Raw genomic sequence first — 17,634 nt, forward strand, 5'->3', positions numbered from 1 at the left:
TGCAGCAGTGACTGAAGAAATAGAAGCCGTAATTGAACCTTGAAAATGTACTGCTCGACATTAACTGATATATAATGTGTCCTCTTCTCTGCTGCTGCACAAAAGCTTTACAAGCATCTCATCAGCAGGACAAAAAAAGGAACCGTGGCAGCACTGTGTAACTGGTTGGAAAATTATATAGCAAAACAGAAAATACCTTGAGCCTCACCTTACTCGGAAACTGCCACAAATGTGTCTTCATTGTGCTAACTTCTCATTTTCAGATGTTGTATCTCAACACTTTCTTACTGAGTTTCAATGTTAGTCAGTTTTTAAAATTACACCTTAATGTGCTTCTAACATCTGAAAGTGTATTTGAGGTCAATAAAGTGTAAATGAAATAGACAATGAATGACTCAGTGGCAGTGCAAATCTCCAAAAAAGTCTCTATTAAGTAAAAGGACTCAAACATTTCCTCCAGGCATGGGTGCAAATAGAACCAGTGTTTGGGGCTTTGGATTTGGCTGTTTTGTCTTGTTTGGATTCTTACACCAAGACGCTGAGGAAGTTTGTTTGTGTTGGAAGGGACAAGGCAATGGTGCTAAAGAGAGTTGATTTTGGAGGCTGGAGTCTTTTAGATGTTACAAACAGAGATTGTGCCATATTGGTTTATTGGCAGCTTCAAAGCTTTACACAAATAATGGCGTTGAGGTTGCAGAATGCAGTTTACGATTGATATCTGAGGTTTTGATTTAAAATATCAGCCTGAGCAACAATCTTGAACCAACTAAAGAATTGTAGGATGGAATTGTCGATATTGGTTGTTGCTTATTTTGCATTAAATATTACTTCAAGTAATATGTAGACTGGCAGTCTTCTCTTTTTGTTATGAAACTAGGATTATTTTCTCTTTGCATTGTTACGAAAACACGAGATGCATCATTTAACAATGGATTTTGTATATTTTAACTTTTTTTTATATACTATAAGGAATACATCTTGACTTTGAGACATTTGCTGATTTTCACCTTGGATATTGCAGCGGCATCGGTTTATCTTCAGCCACATAGGATTTTAAATCCTTTTATGTGATCATCAGCAGATAGTCAAGTATAATAAAACTATGCTGTACTGCAGATGAAGTTATGGATCACAGAAAACTCTTGGCAGTAATCAGGGGGTGCTTTCCTGTGTCATGGCCAGTATAATTTCATGCATGTGTTGCGGTAAATTAGGAAGGGCTGACATTGATCTTATCCCTTGAACCACTATTTTTAACTAAATCTGTAGACTAAGAATCATATGCATATAGTTCAACCTTCTTCGATCTAGTTAAATGATTTCAAACGCTGTGCACTGAACTGAAACAGATGGGCAATTACTGTATTAGTGACACTGGATTACTAATTGTTATCTGATGAAACAGTTATTAAAATTGACAAAATTCTGGGTCACTGCAAAGTCACTGGTTACATGAGCTCTAAAATCTTCAGAGGCCATTGAGTAGATAATGTTTAAATAGCTATTTGATTAGTATTGCACTTTTCATATTACCACTGCTATAAATACTTTTTCATCCTCATCATGAACCTATTCTAATTATTATTATGATCATTATTAATATAGCTAATAATAAAAATCTACAAATAGTTTTTTTTTTTTTTTTTGCAAATGTAGATGTCACATTGTGTTGCAGTAAAATTAAATAATTCATATAAAGTTAATTCCCTGTTGTTCTTTCCCCTGAGCCCTATAAATGGGCACAGCCGTTCTGCATTGGTGTTATTAAAATGAATGAGGGGTTTGCTCTTTTCACGCAGTACCAGTGTTGGTCTGCACACTACCTTGGGGCTAATTTATTGTGCAAGATCTGCTTGTGCAGCTGCAGTGGGGATTTTGTAAAAATGCAAGGCCACTTTTTAGTGGATTTGCAGAAAAGAGGATGACTTTTTGGTTCCATTTTGCAGAAAGTTGTAGTGACATTTGTCGTTGAGTTTTACATTCTGGATGTTGTGACTGTATGTGACACAGACACCTGTGCAGTACACAGAGCCTCTCCAAAACTAGATTATTTTGGCATGAATCCAAATAAAATGGTTGATCGTTTAAATGCACCTGCCGTGATGGATTAGATGAACTGCTGACTGTTACTTTTCACTTACTTAATAAAAGCAAACTGCACCAGTACAGAATTTCTCACTCAGAGTGCTCAGAAGCAGTTCAGTAAAAGTTAAGATGTAAATCCAGCTTAAAAAAGAACATTATCTGCCCTTGTATCGCTGGTGTTGGCTTTTTTATTTGGCTTTCTCTTACTGAGAACAGATTTAACTCATGTAAATTTATAAAGTACTGCCAGGACTGTTTTTCTTTGTAAGTTATTCAAATCAAGGCACAATAGGTGAAACTTACTAAATCGTTTTCTAATAAAGTTGTCAAATTAACAGTCAAGACCTTTCAAGATTTATTTGTCACAATAGCGAAGAAAAAGTTAGTAAAGTTAGAAAACGTTAGAAAAGTGTTAGGAAAGTAGCGTTTTGACAAACCGTATTCTGGTCTCAACCTCACGTCTCACGAAGGCATGTGGTTGAAAGCGGAGCATTTAGCTGATCATATGTAAATAATAATATGTAAATAATGTCATTTCTTTGTCCGATTCATCCTTCTTGTGCAAGAACCAGACACCACACACTGTTATTTATGTAATGTCATCAAAAAGTGCGACAAGCAGCACTTCTGATCCTCAGTGCTTTTAAGGGACTGAGAAAAGCTGAGTTGATTGGCCTAAAGACTAAAGACTATCCGTGCACCTCTGCTCTCACGCTCATGTGTAGTTAGAACTGAACTTTGTGCCTCTTTCCTCTTGGAAAATTATATGTGAAATAAATGCAGCAGCTCAGGTCACAGTCAAATAAGTAACCGTTGTCTGATATTCCCTCAGCTCCATTTCTCCATTTATGGATTTTCCAACTTTTTCCTAATAGGTGGAGTGCTACCCTATAAATCGATTTGTTGTCACTTGCTCTTTTTGAGGGGGCACATGAAGGCACATGTTCTGCTGATCTATTGATTTTCTTAACCATTAACATTTAAGCTAACTATACATCGTTACTGCCAGCTGCACGATGTGCTATTTGTGAGTAACAGGTCCCCCCCCCCCCCCGAGAGGACCACTTACAATGTGACAGCTAATCATTTCAGCGTGTTCACATTACAATATTAATGAAGCCAGTGGTGGGAGATTTGTTCGAGGTTAACAAGGAGAATAGGGGGGGCAAATAACTGGCTTCCATCAAACTCTCCCAATAAATCTGTAGTCTCTGAGTAGAATGCCTTTATTAATTGAGTTACCGGAGAATTTAAGACAGCTGCCCAATATGAATTGAGGTATTTCCGAATCCACAGCTTCCCCCTTTATATGTCGCTATTTTACAAGTTTTGACAGCTTTGCATGATAATCACAAAGGTTTTGATGCTATTGCTTCGGCAGTTTCTGCTAAAGGATTTAACATGGGAACGCAGACATGTTGTGACTTTAAAGGGACTTATCTGTTTTGACAGCAAGTAATAAGGTTGTGTGTGGACCCTCGTCCAAACTATAAAATGGACATTTTTTATTCCAGAGTTCCACTATTTTTGCAAGTTATGGTGCATGAGGACTCCGAACAGTTCAAAGGGTGATCATTTTCTGATTTGTACTCATCCTGTGATGCAGATTGCAAAAGGAAAGAGAAGAAATAATGCAGTCTGGATTATTAACGTCTCACAAGAGACCATGAACTGGCTCCTTTAGGTCCACAGTGCAAAGCACTTTTAAGATTTCAGATACTTTAATGATGTTTGAGCATCTTGGCTACATTTTCCTTTGCCACTTCTAGTATGGTTGCGTTTTGCATGATTTGAAATTGCCACAAATGTGATATTACACAACGATTAGATGTACCAAGATGCATAAGGGGGATAGGAATGCATAGATGATGTTACACCACAGACCATCAGGCAAGAGAACCAGCTTCTGGTCCTTTGTGACTTTCTTTCTTTTGGCAGTGGTGGTGGGTTAGGGTAAGGCATAGAAAGATACACTGTTAGGCTTAAATACGAATAAATAGATTATTGCAGGTTTGCGTCACGCTGCCTGAATTCCTCCCACTTACAAAACAACTGGCAATGAAAAACAGCACCATCTCACAATTTCTTGGCCTTTAATGTGACACTTCTATGCTCTTGACAAAAGAAAAAAACATTCCACCTTTTCTTGTGAGAGAGGGCTGCTATTTGAAATAGAAATAAGACACAACTACAAATTCAGACAGTTTGCCCCCGATACAGAAAGCATAAATATTATTCAGGTTAACAGAATACTTAGTTATGCTTGAGGCTGCCAATATGGTAGCTGTGTCCAACAGGTTTTGGTAAACAACGTCTTATAGCTGAAAATCTTCCAAATATACGACAAAAAGTTCAGAGACTGTTACCCCTCTTGTGTTTGGACAGATTTGTATTAAAACATTACTCAGTCATTAGAGAAGGTAATTGAGTTTTGATATGTTGTTTTGTGATGAAGAAAAAAATGCAAACATACATGACAAGTAATTTCTTTCTTCCTTCCTTCTTCTCTTTCCTTTTTTAGACCCAGTGATCAGGATGAGAGCCACATGCTGAAAGTCACGGAAGACGAATGAAGCATTAAGAGAGAAAACTTAAAGTAGCAGGGTATCAAATCACGCCAGTCATTATTGACATCATCTATCACCACATTTTGATCTGAAACTTCATCATCATTACCTTCACCACTAAGAAGGTTTACACACACACAGTTCTACACTGAAAATTACAGTTTAGTTTAACGTGAAGATAATCGCTGTATGACGATAAATCACTGCACAGCCCGCACTGTTAACATCTTGGCTGTCGTTATTCAGTCTCATTACATCTTCATTATCACCAGAGTGTGATTACGTGCGCACATCATTTCTGACAACGGGTCACAACTCACTTAATGTTCAAAGTTATACCTTTATGTGTGTCTGACAGATGTCCCTGTATAACAATTAGTTGTATATTCTAGGTGCTCTATATTAGCATCTCCCTCATGATTTTTATAGTTTGGTGAGTATAAACGGGATGTGTGATACACATGCCTTATTGGATATGTACCATCCGTATGTGTGCACGTATTCACACTCACAGCTGGCTCAACAGAATCATTTCCATCACGATGGTAACAAAGCTCCCTGCTGATGTGCGTAGTGGTAGAACAGGAAATGGACGGAGAACCTCAAACTTTTTGACCCATCCCAAAACAAACACACCCCCCCAAAAAAAAAATACAAAACGTAGTGTTCACCCTCCCCCTTCCTGTGTTCCTTTCACTTTTTCTTTGGGCTTTATCTTTTGTATGTGTACATAAAGCAATTCCAAATCTATAGTTTTGTACATGTAATTTTTATGGTGTGTGGATATTTTCTAATAAAATAAAACAAAATCGGTGACTCTTTCCAAGACTGTTTTTTTTTTTTTTTTTTTTTTTTTGTAGTTTGCCAGACATGAGTTGCAAATAATTAATTACACTGTTTAAAAAAAAATGAAGATGAAAACAAAAACACGAACAACTCAGATTTATTATATTTGCATGGCTCCCACTTAAAGAGTGTTTCAAGTCTGCCTGTCTTTAATGATTGCATTTTCACTTTTTGTTGAAGTCAAACTTCCTAATGCAACAGTATTAGAAGTAGAAGTACTATTAGAACCATTTTAAATGTGTAGTTGTAGATATGAAGAACTACGCAGCAACATTCTCGCATCAATCTGCAAGACACAAACTGACAAAAACTGGAGTATTAGAACAAAAGCAAAGTTCAGAAGGAAACTATAAAGGACTTAGTGATGCCTGGCAGCTGAATCCAAAGGATAAAAGAGACGACTTTGCACAGCAGACAGCCTGCACAGAACACTTGTAATCTAAGTCGGACTTTTTGGCCTTGGCATCATTGTGAGACTGAAGTCACTGGATCTCTGCTGGCCATTATGCTTTCATCTGTGTGCATCAATGCTGAGCTGCAGATTATAGGTATAAAGGCAACAGGAAGGCAGGCTGCATACAGAAGCTCTATATTAGCTCTATATTTGGATGCAATAGATGCAGGTTATGATCATTTAGAGCTTTAATGTTGTGATGTAATAAGAATTGAATTTTATTATAAATAATAATAATAATTTGACTACTGAGGGACTTACTGAGAAGTTTAAACCTGCAAAAAAAGACTCACTCAAAAAAGACATCTGAGTGGAAGAAATGTGATAATCAGACATTTTTGTGTTTTGTGTTTTATCCTTTTGACAGGATTAATTATGTTTAAAAACCATATGAATATTGTTTTCTTTTACGACATCACTATGATTTTAGAGTAATCTTCTTCAAAAACACATTTGTTTGTTATATATGGCAGATATTCTCACTTCTTGCTAAGAACTGTAAACATCAATATTATATCTTCTAAATACAGATATGTAATAATATGTAATGTATACAGGTAACTGATGCATTGCTTTCTGACCTTTGTTAGCAAGGATGTTGGGTGTCCATTCATAGGTCATTAGAAGGCCATAGAAGTATCCATAGGTCCCACTTCCCCACTCAATAAGTGTTGCTTACACAGTGGCATTCCAGAAGTTTGATATTCTGTGCTATAGGCCATGAATATCTTGTTCTAGTAGCCCAAGTCTCATCAGCATATCCTGGTCCCCTCACATCTTGTTTGTCTCTTATTTCTTTGTCCCTTTTTTTTTTATGCTGCTGATTGTAACTAAAATTTACATTAATCCTCTCCCTCATTCCCTTTTATCTCCTTTGCTCATCTCAGTTATCCTTAGTCCTTCCTGTCTTAGCCTTCAGTACATTAATCTGTACATCTCTCTCTGGCTCTGCGTTTCTCTCCTCATCTTTAACACCCTATCTCCCGCACACAACCCCTCTTTGCTCCCCGTATCTACTCTGTTTCGGTTATATATTGGCTTGCAGCCAGCACCAGATCAGCTCTCCAATATATTTGTCTCTCTTTTTTCTCTCCCTCACTCTCATCACCACCTGTTAACTCTAAATTCTGTCCCTTACTATTTTTTTTTTCTCGTTATAAGCACACGTGACTCAGACAGTCCTAGAATGGATGTGTTATAATGGAAGAGAAAGTAAAATATATCTCCCCTAATGGAAGCAGACAGGTGGAATCACTGGTTTAACATCACTGCAGCACCATCAAAGACAGAAAAAAAAAATGCAAAAGGATGGAGGTGGAAAATATCATCCCATGAGCTAGCATTTGCTCTTGAAAATGTGACACCTGGGGGTCTTACTTTTGAGAACGATCCTAATATTCAATGTGATTCATGTTTCACTCTTGTTGCTATGTATTAGAGAGCGAGTGAGCCTCCAACAGGAAAGCAATGTAGCTTAGTGGGAAACAAAGTCAAAAACATCCTGATAAGTTACCATTATTGTTATGAATTAAACAGCGACCTTTGCATGTGCAAATGACAAAAAGTGTACTTCAAACGCAGGATGAATAAAACAAAAGGCTATTAGAATTGTAAGACCCCACTCATAATTACCCTGAGTCTGTGTATCAAAAATAATCAGTTATGTTACTGAATTCATTAATTAAGCCAAATAACCATGTCGACACACTTTCCAAAGTATTGATAGAAAGTCTTACAGCATTAAAAAGTGAAAGTTGTGTCAGATAGTTTTTTTTTCATTAATTTATATTTAAATCTGTTTAGCTGAGATCTAACAGGCTAACAGAACAAATTGCCAACAAATACCTATTGCCATTGTGTCCTTGGTAGCTCGTAGTATATACGATTTGAATGGTTGGAATTTATATTTTCTGGGTTTTTTTTCCCAATGCTTCATGAATCCTTACCTTGAAAGGCTGGGAAAGAAAGATGGTTAGATTAACCACAAATAGACTTGTTGCCCTGAATAGGAGGATTTCAAAATGCTTCCACATAAAGTACCAGATTATATGGTCAAATCGAGGCCCATACATACAAGCAGAACATGCATGTAAAAGTGACTGAGCAAGACAATATTTTTATTTATATTGTATCTTTCAATCAACAGTTAGAAGGTGTTGTATATATGATTATTTGAGTTTCATATCCCAGGGGCCCTGACAGCAAGCTTCTCCCAATGCACACACATTCTGTCCATGCACGTGGTCACATGGTTATTAAATATATATCTTTTTATTCTATTCATTGAGCAGATATCACACCCAACATTCACACACCCACATAGTGACGAAAGCACCAGGGAAATTGTGGGTTTCAATTACTTGCTCAAGGACGCTTTGACATGTGTACTGGAGACACCAGGAGTCAAACAAACAAAGACTGATAAGCAGACACAGTTAAATGTGAACACAGATGGACTAAAAGAAATGATTTCCTGCATGCCTAACTGATTTATTCTTTATTCATTAATGTGTAAATGTCTCCCTACTTCCTGGATGGCTTCTGAAACGATATGAACTGAATAGAATTGATTTGAGCTCAATTATATAAATTGATTTTCTCAGAAGAAATTTGCACTGTTGAAGTATAAATGAAGACAAATCAATAAATCAACAAAACATACCAATCGAATAAAATGAACATAAATTCAAAAAATGTCAGACAAGTTAAAACCAGTTGACAAACAGTTGAAGTGTTGCAGAGGGGGAGGTGAGCTCTCCATATCCTGCTAACATACTTTGTGGTGTGATGGTTTTCTGTTTCTCTTTGAAGATATTCTCCTGGTACAGTCACTAAGGGCTGATGAAAGAAAAAATTGGAAAATTCACTATTGGAAGACATATGGCCAACATCATGAGCTAGATCTAAACACAAGATGACTGCTGAATAACTCAGCTGCCAGTGTTTAATGTTCCCTTGTTTACACTTGGGACAGTCCACTGGTACAACCGGAGGTGTTATGCCTATTCTCTGATACGACTACTCAGTTGGAGAAGATTTTGAGTTCTTGCAATTTTAAGGTGTGAAATGGTGACGATTGGAAGGGAATGTTAAATAGGGTGGCGAATACTCACAAATGTTAGCTATTTTAACCTGATTTTGCATAAGACAGGCTGCAGTCACGACTGCTGCACATTCAGTCAAGTGTGGGGAAACCTTCAAGTGAGGGGAGAGTAACAGAAGGACAGTTAATACCGAGCTCCACCCACCTCTAATGATCCTGCATCCATCCCAAATTTACACAGCTGAGCAATACCATTCTGTATGGAGTGTATAAAGCATGCACTTTGCTATTTGATATGAGATAGAGCTAAGATGGGGGTATTAAAGAAGAAAACGTTTCCTGCTCCAGAAACATCAAATATGATATTGATAATTTATTCTTTTAGTCTCACTGTACAGAATATAAATGACAATCATACAATGCATATCATTCATTCGATTTATTATCAAAAATGAACAATATAAAAAGAGTGTAAAACACAGTCTCGAAGCTTCTTATCTTTCTTCACAATGGATCAGAGGACTTGATCCCAGATGTATTTCATTTAGCTTTTTATTGTGATCATAGACTTGAATTGGAAATACACTCACAACTATTTCTTTCATTAGCAAGTGTTTTTCATACAATCTAATAGGGTCTCCTCGAATATCTTCTCATCTTAGATATTGTGCGTTAGAACTGGCCATGAATATCCTCCATACTACCTCTATAGGTCACACTTTAACTATCAGCCACACTTTTGTTTGTTTTAGCCACTAGATTGGAATAGAGCAACCTTTTGTGCTCCAAAGGCTTATCCATTCCATCTTCCCAAAGGAAGACAACACTGGAGTTAGACAAGAGGTCCTGGTCTGCATGCAAATTAGTTGCTACAATTTAATGTTGATGAGTTAGGCTGTGTTCGAAATCAACATACATCTCCAAGTCTCTGGCGACAGTCAGTGGACATGATTTGGATGCCTAAAAATGAGTCTTTTATTTCTCGTCCTCCTGAATGGTGACTTGTGGATGGATCTTTGAGCATTACATGTCAAATCAGAGGATGTAGGTTTATGTGCACATGTGTCTAAATGAAGTCTAAATCAAACTACCTGCAGGGAGTAGTAATCAAGATGTTTGAATTATATTTCAGACTTCATCACATTAATAAATAATAACTGCTCAGATTATGTACGGTCTAGCCAACCTGGTTTCAAAGCAGATGTGAGTTTGAGATCACTATTTTCAGATGCAAAAACACAAACACACACACATACGATTTCCACTAAAGTATCATTATTAACCAAAATTGCCAATATTTGTTTTTTTGAATGGCTGAATGTAATAGCTTTCTGTGACACGTAGCAGTGAAAGGTTGGGATGGACACCTTGGCCAGCTGCGACATACATGGGACTCCCGCTCAACCAGTTGAGCTACATGCTGCCCTTATCTCGTTCCTTTGCTTTTCCACTTTGTCTAAACCTTTAATGGGAACTATAGGTTGGCTATTTTTCCCACTTGGTCAGAATGTCTTTCTCACATGCTCCTTCTCTCACTAAAATAAACCCAGTTTGCATACACACAAAAATGATTAATCCAAGTGATGACAAAAGCGATGACCTTTACATCATAGAGTCATTTTTGCTATTTCTGAAAAAAGTTTCCCTTGAAAAAAACATTATAAGCTGCAAATGAAGCTGCATCGAAGCTCTCTCCTTCCGTTCATGTCGCCATTTTCCAAACAGCTGAGATGAACCGAGGCATCAACAAGTGGTTAAGTATGACGGTAGTCCTTTATGATGTCTCCATAGTAACAGAAGATAGGCTGGTGAGGGGTCGACATTGTTCCAGTTTCTGTTTTTATACCATTTCACACTTCCTCTTTGCCCTTCTATGCCAGTGGCCCTCCACATGACACATATCACACAGTGGCTGCCTCTCGCAGTGAGGTGAATCTAACCCTCCGCTGAAATGACTGAACTCATGTCCGCAGCTGTCCAGGCAAGCTGCGCCACCAGGTTCCTTGTGTTTCATTATGACTCTGACTGAAAGAGAATTGCTGAATGAATGACTAACAGAATTAGATGATATTATCAAACTACCTGCCGACATTTCACCTGGTTTATTCACTAAATTAATTAGCATAAAATACTCTTCTCAGTCCTGCATAATAGGTTGTAAATAATAAATTGAAATAGAGACTATAATCCAGCCTTACTTTGTTCTTTTTTGACTGATAAACTGTGCAATGCCAGCAATTAAACAATCAAGGAGGTATTGGCAGATATGTCAAACACATCTTACTTGCTGAGCAAAGGGAGTGTGGGTGATGAAGGTAATAGTTTATAATCAGCTAAGCTCAATATTTATAAGAAGAGCACCTTGTGGTGTTTTTTGTTTAAGCTTCTGGAGACAACCATCAGAAATGTTTTAATGAGGACAGCTCACAGTTAGATATAACCCAACTCTCCCCTAGTTTAATCTTAGGTTAGATACACACCACAAGATCTCATCAATTTTCGTTCAATTAATTAAACTCAAAGTCGCCACCCTCACCAGGGCCAAATATTACAGATGAAGGAAGGAGCCACAAGGGAAAAAAACGTTAGGAATTGAAATGTATGCATGTGAGTGCTTAATTGGGGCTAAGTCTTTTCCATATTTGGCTGGAAATGGCAGGGGGCCGCTATGATCACAGACTGTGTGAAGAAACAGCAAGAGAACATGTCCAACTGATGCAACACGTATCAGTGTCACAATATGAAGTGTATCTCTTTCAGTGTACAGTGGCTTTACGTATTACATCTGTTTTCCTGCGTGTATATCAAGGTCATGCATGAAACAACCATCATTACTGTGCTCATTATCTGTGTGTATGTCTCCGTCAAAGAACATTTTTTTTTTTTTTTATATTAGAGATTTGGCTTGTGTGGTTATAAATGGGAGTTTTGGTTGATTGCTGCAGTCTCTTCTCCATTGAAAAGGATAAACTGAAGGACAGCAGAACCTAAGGAAGTGTCAGTCAGCGTCAGGCATGAAAGATTCATGGGGTGTGCAGGATGTTCCTCTGCCTGTCACCCAGTGCTGAATGCTGTTCTCTCTTACAGAAAAATTGTAATGAAGAATCTGTTCTCAAAATGTAAAGTATGCCTTTATGGACATTTGAAAATGTTAAGCAAATAGGACACACATATATCAATACATTGTATAGAAATGAATGTGCCAGTGGAAACAAATGATGTAACACCACGTTGACAGGTTGTCACCTTATAAATTGATATTGAAACCGTCTGAGCAAACAAATGTTTTCCAATTCAGCTTTGATGATACGACACTGTCATTCATTTGCGAACAATTTCTTCTCAGGTGCAATTCTGTACATTGGGAATTTTTGCTGAAATATAAGCCGCTTCCTTCAACTGAAATGGTATGTAGGCCAAAGAAGAACAGTTTTACAGAAGGCTTTTTAACAAAACGATGAGCATAAATATTAAATGGTAAAACTCAGCAAAGCAGACAATTCCTGTGATAATTCCTTGCATAACAATGACCTATTTCACATTGTTTTCATTCATCTATAGATTATCATTAAAAATATCAACCATAGCTACGTTAAAAAAGTTATATGATTTGACTGATCAAGATCAGAATTTGTGAAAGTGTGAAACAAGCCAAGATGGGAGCAAATTGAGCCCTCTTGGTTCTTTCCAGTTCAGTGGCCACATCGCTAGTAGTTGCCTGTTTGTCAATGGCTGAGGCCGATTATTCAGATTTCTGAGCAGCTGAAAATCGATACACTGTAACAGGGCTGTCAGTTTTTAAAAACACCAAGTCTGAACCTATTTAAAATGACAGGCATGTCATTTAAATGAATTTAAGTGCACTCACCCACCTGTCCAACAATTTCATGTTGTAGACAACATCACCTTTCTGATAGGATCAAATTTTCATTATTGATATTCGGATAAGAGAACAGCCATTCAGAGCATACAGTGGGTGCAGGTATCATTGATGAAATATCGACGAGCTTCTGATGAGGAACATGATAAAGTTGAGAGTACAGTGTTGCCAGACATAGGACAATTGTCATTGTCAATCAGTAATGCCAAAAACCCAAAAGATATGTTCATTTGTCATTTTCTTTTACTGTAGAATATAGATTATACAACTCTGCACAACCATCTCTTTGCAAGTAACATTTCACAACATATCACAACATGTGCCAGGCCACCAGATTTAGCTTACTTTCCTGCAGCAACTCAGTATTAATTTGGCGACAAGTCAGACAAGCATAAAACAATCAGTTTTTTACTTTAAGTTTAGACAAGGTAGAAAGATTAGGAAAAATATCTATATATATTTTTTTATGTAGATGGTTTAATGGTTCTTATACCTTTTATCCGGATGCAGATATTCATAAAGCAAAACTTGATTTATTTTTAAACACAAACAAAAAGCGCGACTTAGCCGGAATTCCAAAACACAAGACCTGACATGAACTATGAAAAAACGTGACTATGACTATTATAACAATGATTATGATTACAAAACTAACAATGACTTGACGTGACCAACCTGACAACATGAATAGTGATGGATGGTGGTGAATGGTGGTGAAGTGCAGCTGTGAAAACAAAAGCAGGTGACATGGAGGAAACTAATGATGTGCAAGAGTGACTGGGGAAGCTATGGCAAGAAACTAAATACTAAACAGAAACCTGAAACATGAAAAACCTAAAGTCAACAGAGAAATAAAAAACACCAAAAAACCCACAGACGTGACAGCAGTGAGCTGCAAAAATATACTATAACTCCTGACAGACTTGTGGAAATGAAATGAAGTGAAAAAAATAGAATAATGAAAGTTTCACAAGTCATCAGGGTCTTGTTAGAGGACAGCTTTATCTAAATGATTCTATCTATAAAAGACAAATGATCCAGCCAGCCAATCAGACTGGAGATCAGACTTGGTGGGGGGACGAATGGAGAGGTTCGTGCCAGAGGCTGAATTCATATTGGTTCAGTGCATATGTGTGGGGGTCACAAAGGCCATCATTTCTTATCTGCCATCACCACTCAGTCTGATCTTTCTATCTTTTAGAAATGGATTATAACTGCAGGCTGCCATCCATATCGTAATGCTTTACTGGATATTTGGCCCATGCAGAGCCAGTTTTGATTCCTTAGATGTGTAGAGAACTCCCTTTATTTTAAGCCAATCAAATGCATTTCATGTTGATATGATGAATTTAAACTAATTTTGAAATCATGCTTGGAACGTTTTTTGTTTTTTTTTCTGGAAAAGTCTTGGTTAATTTTTTTCTTGTCTAACAGAGCACACATCGGTTATTCATAAGCACAGGCTTCATCCAAAGGATAATTGTAAGATAGTCTCTGTTTTGTGATACGATGGGAGGTTGCTAGGATATTTATAAGTGTTTCTAAATTTCTTTACCAAACATGATAGTGTGAGGTGGAGGACCGTGGCGGACTATATATATAAAGTCCAAAACAAAGTTAATTTCTGATAACTTGTCAAACAAAGGAAAAGACTAAAAGGTAGCAGATACAAAAACCAAGCTAAAAAAAGAAAAAAATGTAATAACCAGGCAACAGAGTAAGAGAGCAAGAGCAAGCAATATGAAAGAGTCAAGAAAAGTTGAGGCTCACAAAGAAGAATCCAGATATCGAAAAGCCACGTGCTACACAGGTCCAATCCCAACTCAGAAAAAGTTGGGAAAGTGAGAAAAATAGACAACGAAACTATTCTAAAAACACAGTCCCACAGGTTTGTTGATGTCACATTTTTCATTATAGAATATGAAACATGTTGGGTGATATGTTGAGAATAGGATAGGAAGAGACAGAAAGTAAGATGAATTCAAGGTGGCCATCAGAAACAGAGGCTGAAAACTGAAGAAAAGAAGCAGAGAAAGAATAGGTCCAGGGAATCAGCGAGAGAAACTATTTGTTGACTTTACCTAGACGTGAAGGACATAGGTTGCATGGGACAAAATGGAATAGAAAGTACTTGCTAATGATGAATAAAATGCCTAGTAATAACTTATCTGGTACAAAAAACCAAGGCTTTACAAATATCAAATATTTCCTCCTCACCCTATCCTTGAGGGTGAAGGGAGATAGTCAGGAAGGGAGATAGTCGTTTGCAGGATAGCAGCCAGGTACCTTTGAGTTTGGGTGAGCCCAGAAGGCCAGATGTTTCCCGTGTGAAAGTTTGGGGAATTTTGACACAAACTAACACTCACATAGTCCCACATATGCACACGCACACACCAACTGACACACAGTTAATACTAACACTCACATATAAACACACATTCGTTCATGCTGATAGATGCACTGCGCAGACAAATACACACGTGCCCGGATATGATCACGTCATTTAAGGGTAGCAAAAGGGTGTATATAGTGATGTATATAGTATATATAGTATATAGTAGTAACGATCATGATGTAACCCTCAATTCTGTGTGAAATAAATCTAACCGTATTGAGGATTATTCCTCTTCAGCTTCCTTCTTTATTTGATAGAATAACACAACATTATGTTGGCTGTTTGTATTTGTAGTCTTGTTCTTTTAGTTGATGTCAGCAGCTTGTGACCATATAGTGGTTTGAACGCAGATACCCGCCTGTTAGACTCCTGCTTTGTTTAACTCCCACTCCAAGATACTTAAATGCAATTCACCAATTTCATTGAGCTGAAAAAAAAAATTGTAGTACTTGGTCATTTATCAACTGAAGCACGATCCAATATAACATACCTGCGAGGGGTATAAGTAGGCAAACCTCTGAGGTTAGAAGGTAATTTGACAGTGAAATAAAAGTCAGGTGTTTTCATGAAGGTGTGGAAAAACTTTTTACTATAGACCCCTCACACATTGTTTAAATATCACTATCCAAGAGTTTTCTATCAGCAGAACACTGAACAACAAAGAGATAAAGCCTCTGCACTCCAAAGAACACACCACTGCATGTTTGTAGTTTTCTAATGATCATGTGGGTAAGCCAGAAGACTGCTGGGAGATATGGATGAGACTACACTGAGAAGCATCTTGTTTGGACACAGGAAGACAATGCATTCAAGCAAATAACGTCATCCCTGTTGCAAAACACGGTGGAAGTAATTATTAAAGCTCGCCACATGCACACAGTTATCAGAAATTTAATTTTACTGCCTACTGAAAAATGATCAGGTGTGGCTTTTCTTTCTTTTCTTTTTTTTTTAAATATTGTAAAAAAAAAAAGCATAAAACTAGAAGGTTGAGGGCACTAATGCATCCATCAAGGTAATGACTGGTGCCACTTCAGTCATCAGTTAAGTCCATCCGTATTAGAACAGTTTCCAGTGAATAGTAGCTGCAGTATTACTGCTGCAGTGTAAAGACGAACACATTGTCAAATTTTTATGATTTTAATCTTCCTGTACCAATGATATTTAACATTAAGATACATCTCCTGTACGAGTTATTCAACAAACACCCAGTTGTTAAGTTGTGCCGTAACAGTGCAAGTGGGATCAAGTGGGATGCTGTTCAAAACATGACAGAGTGGACCGAAATCATGATCGAACCATACTGTGTAAGTATTGCCATTTCAGTTCGTTATGCGGCTAATGTTCTCGACAACAGAAGAAATGCAGATTGGATGAAAGAGGGATTGAAATGATGGAGGAGGTGTAAAGATAAGTTGAGAGAGGATACAGGCAAATGAGGGGGGAAAAGAGGATGGTAATCAGATGTCAACCCTGTCTGTGCAGGCACATAAACACACATGCACACTTCTTTACTCCTCCATATCTCTCCGACTCTTGCCTGTTTTCTTGCATTTGTGGGCTTGTTTATCTCATTACACTTGTGCTACGATTCTGCATATCTCCCTCGAAATGCATCTGTGTGCTGTTCTGTATACCCATCACCTTATCATGTTGACTCTAACTTCCAGACAACCTCCTCTGTCCTCTGGCCTCAGTGGGACTATCTCCTGCTACTTCTCATCTAGCCCTCATTTCTTTACTGAGTCCTTCTGCCTCAAAACCGGCTCATCGTACCCATTTCTCCTCATATGCATGTTACATATTCACTCACCAGCGCCTTTTTTTCCCTTTTACTTATGTGTTTATTTGTCTGAACATTTTCACAATGCACCATGTTTTCCTCAATGGTTTTTGAGTTGGCTTTTATTCCAATAATTTCTTTACACAGCTAAAGACACACTAAGCATACTTGAATTCAATAAATAAATCAAAAAGAGACAAAGAGTCATACCAATTTTAAGCAGACAATAATAAAATGCGGATTCTTACTACACACATTTTTGGTATCTGTGTCACCAACAGAAAACCAGTTGCATAAAAATTAAACAATGACTTCAGTCCTCAGACTGAAACCCAGATGTAAAACTGAGCATGAAGTAGAAGGATACTAACGTTTGAAAGACTACTGTTTATGCAGTGTTATAAAGAGAAACACCAGATAAATCTGAATCAAATAAATAATTGATAAGGCATAAAAAAAGTTCTAATTCAAAAATATGTTTTTTGTGAGACTGTGAGACTAACACTCAAATCTTTTAGTCAGTAGCTGAGAGCGGTTTAATCTTCAGCAAACTGTGGTATTTGAAAAGATGATCATATTAT

The 17,634-nt window shown here is 37.4% G+C and overlaps 1 protein-coding gene across 1 annotated transcript in view; it reads left to right on the top strand.

Moving 5' to 3' along the window:
- The window catches only part of LOC140314388 (leucine-rich repeat and fibronectin type III domain-containing protein 1-like protein), a 172,101-nt gene extending 166,849 nt beyond the window's left edge, over positions 1-5,252 (top strand). The window contains exon 11 of the mRNA XM_072392553.1: positions 4,607-5,252. The gene's annotated coding sequence lies outside the window, so the exon portion shown is untranslated. The remainder of the gene's footprint in view (positions 1-4,606) is intronic.
- Positions 5,253-17,634: the final 12,382 nt, after the last annotated feature.

The sequence above is a fragment of the Leuresthes tenuis genome, unplaced genomic scaffold (genome assembly GCF_036924035.1).
Source record: "Leuresthes tenuis unplaced genomic scaffold, fLeuTen1.0.hap1 SCAF_9, whole genome shotgun sequence".
NCBI lineage: Eukaryota > Metazoa > Chordata > Actinopteri > Atheriniformes > Atherinopsidae > Leuresthes > Leuresthes tenuis.